This window comes from Cottoperca gobio, chromosome 18 (genome assembly GCF_900634415.1).
Source record: "Cottoperca gobio chromosome 18, fCotGob3.1, whole genome shotgun sequence".
In the NCBI taxonomy this organism is placed as follows: Eukaryota; Metazoa; Chordata; class Actinopteri; order Perciformes; family Bovichtidae; genus Cottoperca; species Cottoperca gobio.
In genome coordinates, this window is record NC_041372.1 from 2,999,105 (window position 1) to 3,009,604 (window position 10,500).

Here is a 10,500-nt window from a genome sequence, read left to right on the forward strand (position 1 = left end):
TTTACTGCATGTTTTAGTTAAATATGTCTAAGCAATAACAGCTGTAGCTTTCTACTTTAGTATAGTTCAGTATTTCCTCCTGGATAAATGACGATAGAATATAGAGTTATATCTCCTATCTTAGATAGTCTCCTCTCCCCGAACAACGCCAGATACATTCTGCAGATTTCCTTTGTCCCTTTGTCTGCTCTAATGTGTCTCCCTCCTGATGTCTCGCATTAATATCCTGTCTCCCCGTCTCTTTCTGTATTCCACTGGTTTTATCTCAAATATTACCTGTATCTTTTTCTTTCTCCTTTCTTTCTAGAAACTGCAGGTATAATCGGTTGTGCAAGTATTCTGTTGTGTTATTTTGTTTCTTTTACAAGTTTAAAGCTCAGTCCACCCTCTTATGTTGAATTCCAAACACTCCCTAAATGAGTTTGACATGCTGCTTCAGCGAGGAAGTAACGCCTTCACAAACACAACCAAATTTACCTGGGACTCCTGACAGAAATGGTCACTTTATTGTCCAAATTTGAGTGCTAGTTGTGGATCTCAGCAGTGCTCCGTCGGGATAGACGCGGTCAAAGGATGAATTGGAATTGACACAAGCAACTGTGAACGAAAGGGCGATAGCTGCTGTCTGCCTTTCCTTTACAAAACAAAGCAGAAATCCAGACGACTTCCCTCGCCTCTCACAGGGTCTCACACATCAGCTAGCACTAAATACAGACAATCACACATACATTTATTATTTTTATAAGCATAGTTTACTTTAAAGTGAGCGTTTTTAACATTTACAGTGGAAACAAGTAACAGTCCTGGGATAGAAATGAGAGTATGTTCCACTATTATACTCACGAGTTTGTAAGTAACTGTAGCAGCAAAACCACTAATAAGAGTATTTTATTGATTAGGAGTTAACATTTTAATTCCTAATATGAAAGAATGTGTAATTATTTATTTCAAAAGGGGAGAAGTTGTAAATTTACAAGTAAACAAAACGTGGATATTCGTTTAAAGTAGTATATTAAGAAGAAATTCTTGTTGTTGATACAAATCCTGTAATAGAAACAGAAACTACACACGGTGCACAGATTCTGATCTGGGCCAGTTTTGATTTGTGGCCTCCTGTTGGAGGAGGAGACACTGAAATGGAACGAAATAACATATGCACAAAGTTGGCAACTCTGCTAATCTTAATTAGGGAGGAAGAGATGCGCCCATTATGAGGCTGAAAGGAAAGGACTACTTTTTCATTGTTTTTACATTACACAACAAAGTTACGGCTCTAAACACCAATGTAAATGGATAGACACAAATACACACGAGCACCTGTACATTAGTGTTTCTGCAGGTGACCTTTGGTGCTCCTAAGGATTAACATGTTGGCAGATGAAGAGCATTTGTTTTTGGAAGCAGCTGACACTAAAGAGAACCCCCGTGAAGGCAGAGTGATGTTCAGAGATTCCTGTTGCAACATTGGTAGAATCACATTGCTCCCCTCCTTTAAGCAGACGCCAGTGTGCTTCTACTGTAATGTTGACTCCATCCCCCATTCTGTTTTACAGTTTGTTGCTCTCGTACCTTTCTGTAATCTTCTCTCATCCTCATGGTAGTGTGTCCTGTAGTCTTCAGTACTGTATAGCCGTTACTTTGCTGTCACCTCCTGCCTCATTCTCCGTGTCTTTGTGTAAAGCTGATTTACACAGTTGTACTGTATGTTAATCTATAAGCTCAAGGACGACTGTAAGGAATTGGTAAGTGGTTAAAACACCAAAGGTTTTCCTCTTCCCCCTCGCACTTCACAAAAGTAAGGCAGCATTTTTGATATTTCATATCAAAAGATGCTAATCCTGCAGTTCCAGATGCTTCATGTTGCACACAACACCACAGTAACGCTGCTCCATGTGTCTAACAAATGAGCCACAACCATAAAACCCACAATCACGTGCACTTAAACCTTTTCCTGTTTTCCATTCGTCCTGTTTCAACTCTCCCTTCTCCATGTATGCTCTTATTTGCGTAATAGTAAAGAACTAATATATTTCCAGCTTTAACGTGTTTTATTTGCCATCAATGTCCGTTCCTGCATTATTATATAAATATATTGTTATATTTTCTATCACATTGATTCGTTTGTCAGACTTTTACTTCAAAGATGTAATCCTCTCCATGAGGTCGTTCACTGCCACAAACATGTGTCACCTTCCCTTTACAGATCTGGAACTCATCAAAAAGCTAAGGCTCACCCCTCTTCTCTCACCCCTCTTCTCTCACCCCTCTTCTCTCACCCCTCTCACCCCTCTTCTCTCACCCCTCTTCTCTCACCCCTCTTCTCTCACCCCTCTTCTCTCACCCTCCTCTCACCCCTCTCCTCTTACCCCTCTCCTCCTCCAACCCCTCTCCTCTCACCCTCCTCCTCTAACCTCTCTCCTCTCACCCTCCTCCTCTAACCCCTCTCCTCTCTCACTCACCCTCCTCTCTAACCCCCTCTCCTCTCACCCCTCCTCCGCTAACTCCTCTCCTCCTCACACCTCACCCTCCTCCTCTAACCCCTCTCCTCTCAACCCCTCTCCTCTCCTCCACTCCCTCCTCCTCTAACCCCCTCTCCTCTCACCCTCCTCCTCTAACCCCTCTCCTCTCACCCCTCTCCTCTCACCATCCTCCTCTCACCCGTCTGCTCTCACCCTCCTCCTCCACCCTCAACTATCACCCCTCTCCTCTCACCCTCCTCCTCTCACCCTCCTCTCACCCCTCTCCTTCAACCCCTCTCCTTCAACCCCTCTCCTTCAACCCCTCTCCTTCAACCCCTCTCCTCCAACCCATCCCCTCTCACCCTCCTCCTCCAACCCCTCTCCTCTCACCCTCCTTGTCCTTCACCTCTCTCCTCTCACCCCTCTCCTCTCACCCTCCTCCTCTAACCCCTCTCCTCTCTCCTCTCACCCTCCTCCTCTAACCCCTCTCCTCTCACCATCCTCCTCTAACCCCTCTCCTCTCACCCTCCTCCTCTAACCCCTCTCCTCTCACCCTCCTCCTCTAACCCCTCTCCTCTCACTCCTCCTCTCACCCCTCTCCTCTCACCCTCCTCCTCTAACCCCTCTTCTCTCACTCCTCCTCTCCTCTCACTCCTCCTCTAACCCTTCTCCTCTCACTCCTCCTCTAACCCTTCTCCTCTCACTCCTCTCTCGCACCCCTCTCTAACTCACCTCCTCCTCTAAACCCCTCTCCTCTCACTCCTCCGCTACAAACCCCGTGCCACTCAACTCCTCCTCCTCACCCCTCTCCTCTCACTCCGTCCTCTAACCCTTCTCCCGCTCACTCCTACTCCTCCTCTAACCCAAGTACCCCCCTCTCCAACACCCTCCTCCTCTAACCCCTCTCCTCGTCAACGTCCTCCTCTAACCCCTCTTCCTCGCACTACTCCCCTCTAACCCTTCTCCTCTCACTCCTCCTCTAAACCCCTCTCCACTCACCATCCTCCTCTCACCCCTCTCACTCACCCTCCTCCTCTAACCCCTCTCCACTCACCATCCTCCTCTCACCCCTCTCCTCTCACTCCTCCTCTCACTCCTCTCACCCCCTCTCCTCTCACCATCCTCCTAACCCTCTCCACTCACCATCCTCCTAACCCCTCTCCACTCACCATCCTCCTCTAACCCCCTCTTCTCTCACCTCTCCTCTCACTCCTCTCACCCCTCTCCTCTAACCCCTCTCCTCTCACCCTCTCCTCTCACTCCTCTCACCCCTCTCCTCTCACCATCCTCCTAACCCCTCTCACCCTCCTCTAACCCCTCTCCTCTCACCCTCCTCCTCACACCCCTCTCCTCTCTCCACCCTCCTCTCACCCTTCTTCTCTCACTCCTTCTCTCACCCCTCTCTGCTAACATCCATGTGTCATGAAATGTGGAGATGACGTTAACCTTTGTTGTCGGCATTGGCTGTCTTTGCTGCTCATTGACTTGTTCCTAGGACAAAATGAACTCCTCTGCTCACTTCTCTCATTCGTTTTGCAACCCCCCTCTTCTTCTCTTCAGCTACTATTGAAGCTATTGAGGCTGACGAAGGTAAATGGGTCCGGCCGCCCTCTTCTGTTGCTTTTCATGGCAATAGACGGGGGGCTCCGCTGGGTTTTCATTCATCTCGCTGGTGCTTGATTAGAGTGTGTTGGGTGTTTGGGCTAACAAAATGTGGCTTAGTATTAACAGAGAAAAAGAAGTAAGTAATTAGGAAATCCTGTGGTCACACAATGTTTTAAAGGGGAATGGATTTCATAGCACAGATTTCAAAAAGTGAGTGCAAAGCAAATGTATTTCTTCACGAAAATACGGTTATTCTTAGTCGACACAAATACATTTATGTGTTTTTGCATTTCCTAGAAAAATTCTACGCCTTCATTTTTACTAGTCTAGAAAACTATAATAGCATCATAGTGGTAATTTGCTTAAAATATCTCTGATAATCTTCCATGAAAGATGCATAAACAGGCAATCCAGGAGATGCACTTGAGGAAGTGCACATTCACACTAGCCATCATGAGGTCATCTGGCAGCTGTAATGAGCTTTTACCAGAGACGCCCGCTGGACCAGCATACTGTGTCCAGCTGAGCTCGACCACGACGGGACCTAGAACTCGTACAGGGCTTGGTAGATCTTGTTATGTTGTTAAGTCTTGTGGAAGGTTACACTTGTTCTCTTATCTAATGCTATGTAAAGCTGGCCAGAGAGGGATTCCCTTCAACAAACGAGTATTTATATTAAATCACTCACTGAGTGTTCTGTGGTTCAGATCCTGTCGCCTGCTCTGCCCTCACAATGCAGTGAAGTCCTGCTATGAAAGCTTAAAATGACATTTCCCCTTTGAAACTACTGAAGCAGTTGTGCATTGTTGTTGCTGTTGTATTAATATAATAATACTACAGTTTTCTTTCGAGATGAATCTGAATTAATCGAGACAAACGCTCCACAGGAGGCTTTGAAATCAAAATTAAAAGTATTTGTTATTTACATTGCCTTTGTCGCAAGAACAACCTCAACTGTGGGTTAAATAGTAGTTTTCCAGCTGCTATTTACGTTGGAATTGTCCAGTATTCCTCTTTAGCCCCATAGAGGACAGTCCATTGTTGTGTCGAGACACTTCTCTGCTTCTCTCTCCATGTGGATTCTCTGTGCCCTGCTGTGTCGTGTTTCTTTCCTGTGAGCTGCTAATAACCTGTGTCTGACGTGTGCTATGCAGCAACACAACTACGCTACCCATCATGCCAATCTCCACACTCCCCAATTTGTCGTCTAAAATGATGCCCCTCCCCCCTTCATTATAGTAAAGGGTCATCTCTTTGTAATCATAGTTGTTATTACCATTCAGACCCCCAGCCTTTATGAAAGGTGGAAGTAGCAAATTGCAAAATGAGCCGAAATCAAGCTGAATATCGGAGCTTAAAGAAATACTTGAGCCCTGAGAGGTCGGGGAGAAGAGGAAATCTGGTGATCCGTTTTCTATGTCTGATAAGAACAGAACAACCATTTTAAATTGCTTTAAAAAATGTAATCTGTAAAAACAAGTGGAAAACAATTTAGATCAGATTTTAAAAGATGGATCATCAGTTTTTGCTTCTGAATGAAACGCGTGATGCCGCAGCATCTGCATCAGCCTGGTTTCACTCTCAGTTCTTCTCCCTCTATTAATCCGCTGAATCTTGTTCCTATTGAACATCGTGTCGTGACCTCCACCCCTCATAACCTCCCGTCAACACTTAATTAATTGCTGCATGCTCCAGCAGACTAAACACGTGGTTAGCACCCCAGTACCTCTGTAGTGTCTTTGTACGTGAGCTCAGTCTCAACGTGGTTCTATTTTGTGGAAGTGAATGTCTCAGTGGGCTCCACACAGTGTTTGTTTTTTTACCCTCCCCTCGTTCTTTTGTGTCTCTTTGATCATTCTCCTTCTTCCCTTTTTTGTCGTTTTTAATCTGTGACGTGACGGGGTCATCTGGAGGTTTGGGGTCCTCAGGTGTTCTGAAATGTGCCCGAGTCAACATATTATTTATTTTAGTGTGCAGACGATGCTTCAGATTGACAAACATACCATCATACGGTTTAAAGAGATTCTGATTAAAGCACAGTGGAAACCTGTTGACCCTGATTCCAGGACGACCCTCTATAGATTTAGAAGGATTATTTAATCCTTTTGTCTGTGCAGTTATTTCATTTTGTAACTCTTGATAAATGGTGTTAATGTTTTGTCATTTCATAAAGATGTGTTATATCCTTTTATATTAATTGTTCATTTGTTATTTAACTACTAAACATTCAAAATGACGAATATGTAAATATGCTGATATATGCGGTTACACATTTAAACAATTATATTGACTGAATGATGAATAATACAGATTTGTGTCGCATCATACACATCATACATAAACCGGTTTCAGGAATTGGACATTTTGGGAAATCTGCCTTTTTCACTTCCCTGCTGAGTTGAGGTCTTTAGAGACTCGGGGAGTTTATTCGTTAGCTTAATTCTAATTCTCAAACTGTGGCTTTTGTCAAGAATATTTTCACACAGAGCGTGAATATTATGCAGTGAAAAAGCGACATATTTTAGGTCGGAGGCGCCAAGACGTCTAACGTTATTACTCATTTCTACCTTGACGAAGGAAGCACGTACCAGATCCACCTCTTCCCTTCTTACCTTTTGATGAGAAGATCGATACTCATCTCTGTCCGTTCAATGACAGTCAGCTGCCGGTTTATATATTTATATGAAAATTCTTCTCATCCAACTCGACCTAAGAAAGTGAAAAAGCGTATTTTCCAAAATGTGAAACTTTCTTAAAGCCAGGTGTTTAGGGATCAACATGATGCAGGTAACTTTAGTGTTAACAAACCTTCACTTACTCCTGTTTCATGACTTGCAGTTGAAATAGCCGACAGCTTCTCAGATGCCGTCTGTATGTTGTCGTTTTCTCACTGCAATATTTACAATTCCATGAACTGAGACCAAACCAAAGATAAATCTGGTGATGTGTGGGTGAATGAGAGCAAGTGTGACCCCATTCTAATAATCATTTCATGTCTCCCCCCTTAAATCGCTCCTGATTTCTCCCCCATTTTTTCTGTCTCTTGCATCTCAACAGCCATCAAAGGCTTCTCGCCCCAGCACAAGATCACCAGCTTCGCGGAGGCGAAGGGTCTGGATCGTATCAACGAGAGGATGCCGCCTCGACGAGACACCTTGCCCTCCGACGCTAGCCTCAACTCCCTCAACAAGGCCCTGTCCTCGGAGACCAACGGCACAGACGCCAAGGGAAGCACCAGCAGCGGCAGCAACATCCAGTGAAGGCCAGCAGCCGGCGCCACCTCGGCAAGCGGAGCCGCTCTGCCCCCTTCCTCATCGCGGCCCCACCGCAGAAGAGGGGTGAAGGAGTAGAAAGGAAGGGGGAGTGTTGGATTGTGGAGGGGGGAGGCATCTATGGCTCACACTGGGGGGGACATCTCACTTTCTAGTTTTTGGATATGCCTTCAAAATATTAGTTCATAGTCAAATCTGCTAAGTTATTACCGGGTCACATTTCTGTCGGGCCTTTAATGTGCTTGATCCTCCACCGCAGTTTGTCAGAGAGAAAGATCTTAAAGGTGATTGATTTTTCTTTTATGTCTTGAAAGACCCTCGCTCATTTACACAGAAATGGAAAGCCGTGTAACTTCTTACTAACTATTGTACGTTTACAAAAATACAGCACTAAAAAGGACAGAACATGAGATAATGTTTTTAACATATAAGGGTGTACAAACTAAATAAGGACTATTTATTGATAACTTTCTTTTTTGCTACTCTTATGAAATAGCTCTGAAATTAATTAGGCAGTCTTAAAAAGAATGTTGCAATGTTGTCGAAATGCCAAATAATGGAACGTTTTATGGTTTTGTACATATTATGCTTACCTCAGGTTCTTTTGGTGTGTGCTTTGACCTGAATTTTCTGTATAATGGCTAAATAACTCGGTAATGAATACCTATTTTCTTGAGTTTCATAACTGGAATTTACATTTACCTATCTATCATTTGCAAATATGTTTATTTTTTGTCTCTTTTGGAAGGGGGGGGGGTAGATTTATCGTGGCTTGCTGGAATTGAGTGTTAATTTTTCTCTTTTTAAGTATTGCGAACAAAGTAAAACTAGAGAACCTATATTGTGTAAAAAAAAGAATACAATAAACTTAAAGTGTCTGCCTATGCATGTTTTATAAAAATCAAAGGAAATAGAAAATCTGAATACCTTGGCTGTGGAGGCCTGTTTTGAAATATATTGCGCTTTAGTGAACATATACTGGAAACGTATACCTGCATACTTTCAATTAACACCATGATGCTCTATGCCTTCAACTGTTTTTTGTAATTGAAGCATTTATCTAAGATGGATGAGAAATCATATTTTTAACCCGCGCTTGTAAGTGCACACAGTCCAATTAAGCATGTTTGACAATTATTGTGAGGTGTGTGGTTACATGTGTAACTCAAAAAATGCATGATTAGCTGTTTGTGTCATATAACAGGTAAATCAGTTTTGTTCTGTTTTGTAAATGTGCCACAGAAAGTGTAATTTGATTATTATTACTATTATTATTTGGAAATCTGCTTTGTATATCAGTTACAGGTTTGATACTGCTCAATACTTTAAGATGAAACAAAAAAATAACTTTGATCTTTTTTAAGAACTGCTTAAGTGCCCAAGTAATTCACTACACGACATGAAGCCTTGCTTTTTGTAATTTAACTTTGAAACTGTTGGCAGAGGCATGCACTTGCAACTATGAAAAGTATTTTATATAACTGTTCAATAAAAATGTGCATGAATTTCAACTTGAAATGAACCCTCTTCTCGTGTGTGTGTGTGTGTGTGGGGGTGTGGGGGTGTGTGTGTGTGTGTGTGTGTGAGAGAGAGTGAGTGAGAGAGAGAGAGAGTGAGAGAGTGAGAGTGAGAGTGAGAGTGAGTGAGAGAGAGTGAGAGAGAGAGAGAGAGAGAGTAGATGCATCATACACATAGTCCTTTGGGCAGTGTTTGCATCACGTGAATAAAGCTTTAACAAAGAGCTACGTGATGGTTTGTTTTCCAGCGAGTTTACAGGAAACACTTGTCGTCCCCCCAAAACCTGCATGGAATCCACAGACCCCAACAATAATATTTAATTCACACGTCAGAGGTCTCAGCTTTAAGATCCCTGTATGGAGCTTCCATCCTCGCACTGCTACGAGCCGCTGCACACGAGTCTGCGTGTTTTTCTGTTACATTTCCTCTCAAACATTTGGCATTGACCGGTCAGTATGTAGATGGGAAATTGCTTCTTGGCAGTTTGGCAACAAAAGTGTTTCCTCTTCATCAACCTCAGTGACCTGAAGCCAAGATTGTGCAAACATACCTGTGTACACAAGACTCACAGGCTTCCTCCTTCAAGGTTCGATTCTATTGCTATAGAATTACAATGATGACATCCAACCTATTTCTTGCGTAGAAAGTTCTCGCTTGATAAATAAAATACTCCGACATAAACTTACACTTTATCTAAGCACCTTACATGTTCTTGTCCTCGGGTTCTGAAGTGTCTCTCTTTGGTCTCTTCAGCTGAAACACAATGCTCACATGAAAGGAAGTAAACTCTGGCATCCTGTTTTTTGGGAGGACCAAAAAAAACAAGAGCTGGATTTTATTTTGTAACCTCGCATGGATGATATGAAGACCAACTAAAACAAAGACGCCGCTCAACGGTCATTTAGATTAACGAGAGAGTAGAAGTGTTCAGCTAATGCTCATTAGGAGATGTTCACAGTGTCCGTAACTCTCAAAAATCATATGAAATGAGATGTTTTTATAAGAAATATCTGTTCAACTCATAAATACAAACAGTCTGGTGAGCCAGCTGAGGTCATCTCCCTGCTTTCTAGAGGCACAGGCACATAAACAATGAAGAATAGTGAAGACGTCATGGCTGCTGTTTGAGCGTTTGTGTTTGTTGAAAATCCTATGAATAAGATGTACCGTCTCGTTTTCCAGAGTAATACAATAAAATGAAAAGCTAAAATAATAACAACTTAATTAGAGGATACTAAAAAAACAATAAAACATCAAGATGATTATAAATGATTATGGAAATGTAATGTGGGCCTATAATAAGATGAAAAAGTGGAAAGATGTTATATTTACAGGCATATTATTCCAATCAGACGAGCTTTAAACATCAAAGCTTTCTCTGTTGTTTGACAGTGGGTCTGAATCTGATGTGTGTGTAGCAGTGTGTTCCTGCTTGTGAATCTCTTATTCCAAAGTATTTCACATCTTTGTTTTTCTTTTATTATTATATTATTACTTAAATACAGTTCTTTGTGTATATTTAAAGTTTGGTTGACTTCCTTGACCTCAGTGATCACAAATAGTTTTTTGCACCAGTCTCCTCCCAACTGGTCAAGTGGTGTCGGAGCAGGAAAAAATAAGTTCTGGGAGTCACACACATTACTCAA

At 42.7% G+C, this 10,500-nt stretch overlaps 1 pseudogene; it reads left to right on the plus strand.

The window, feature by feature from the left end:
* Window positions 1-8,854, plus strand: part of LOC115023689 (serine/threonine-protein phosphatase 2B catalytic subunit alpha isoform-like) — a 27,132-nt pseudogene extending 18,278 nt beyond the window's left edge.
* Window positions 8,855-10,500: the final 1,646 nt, after the last annotated feature.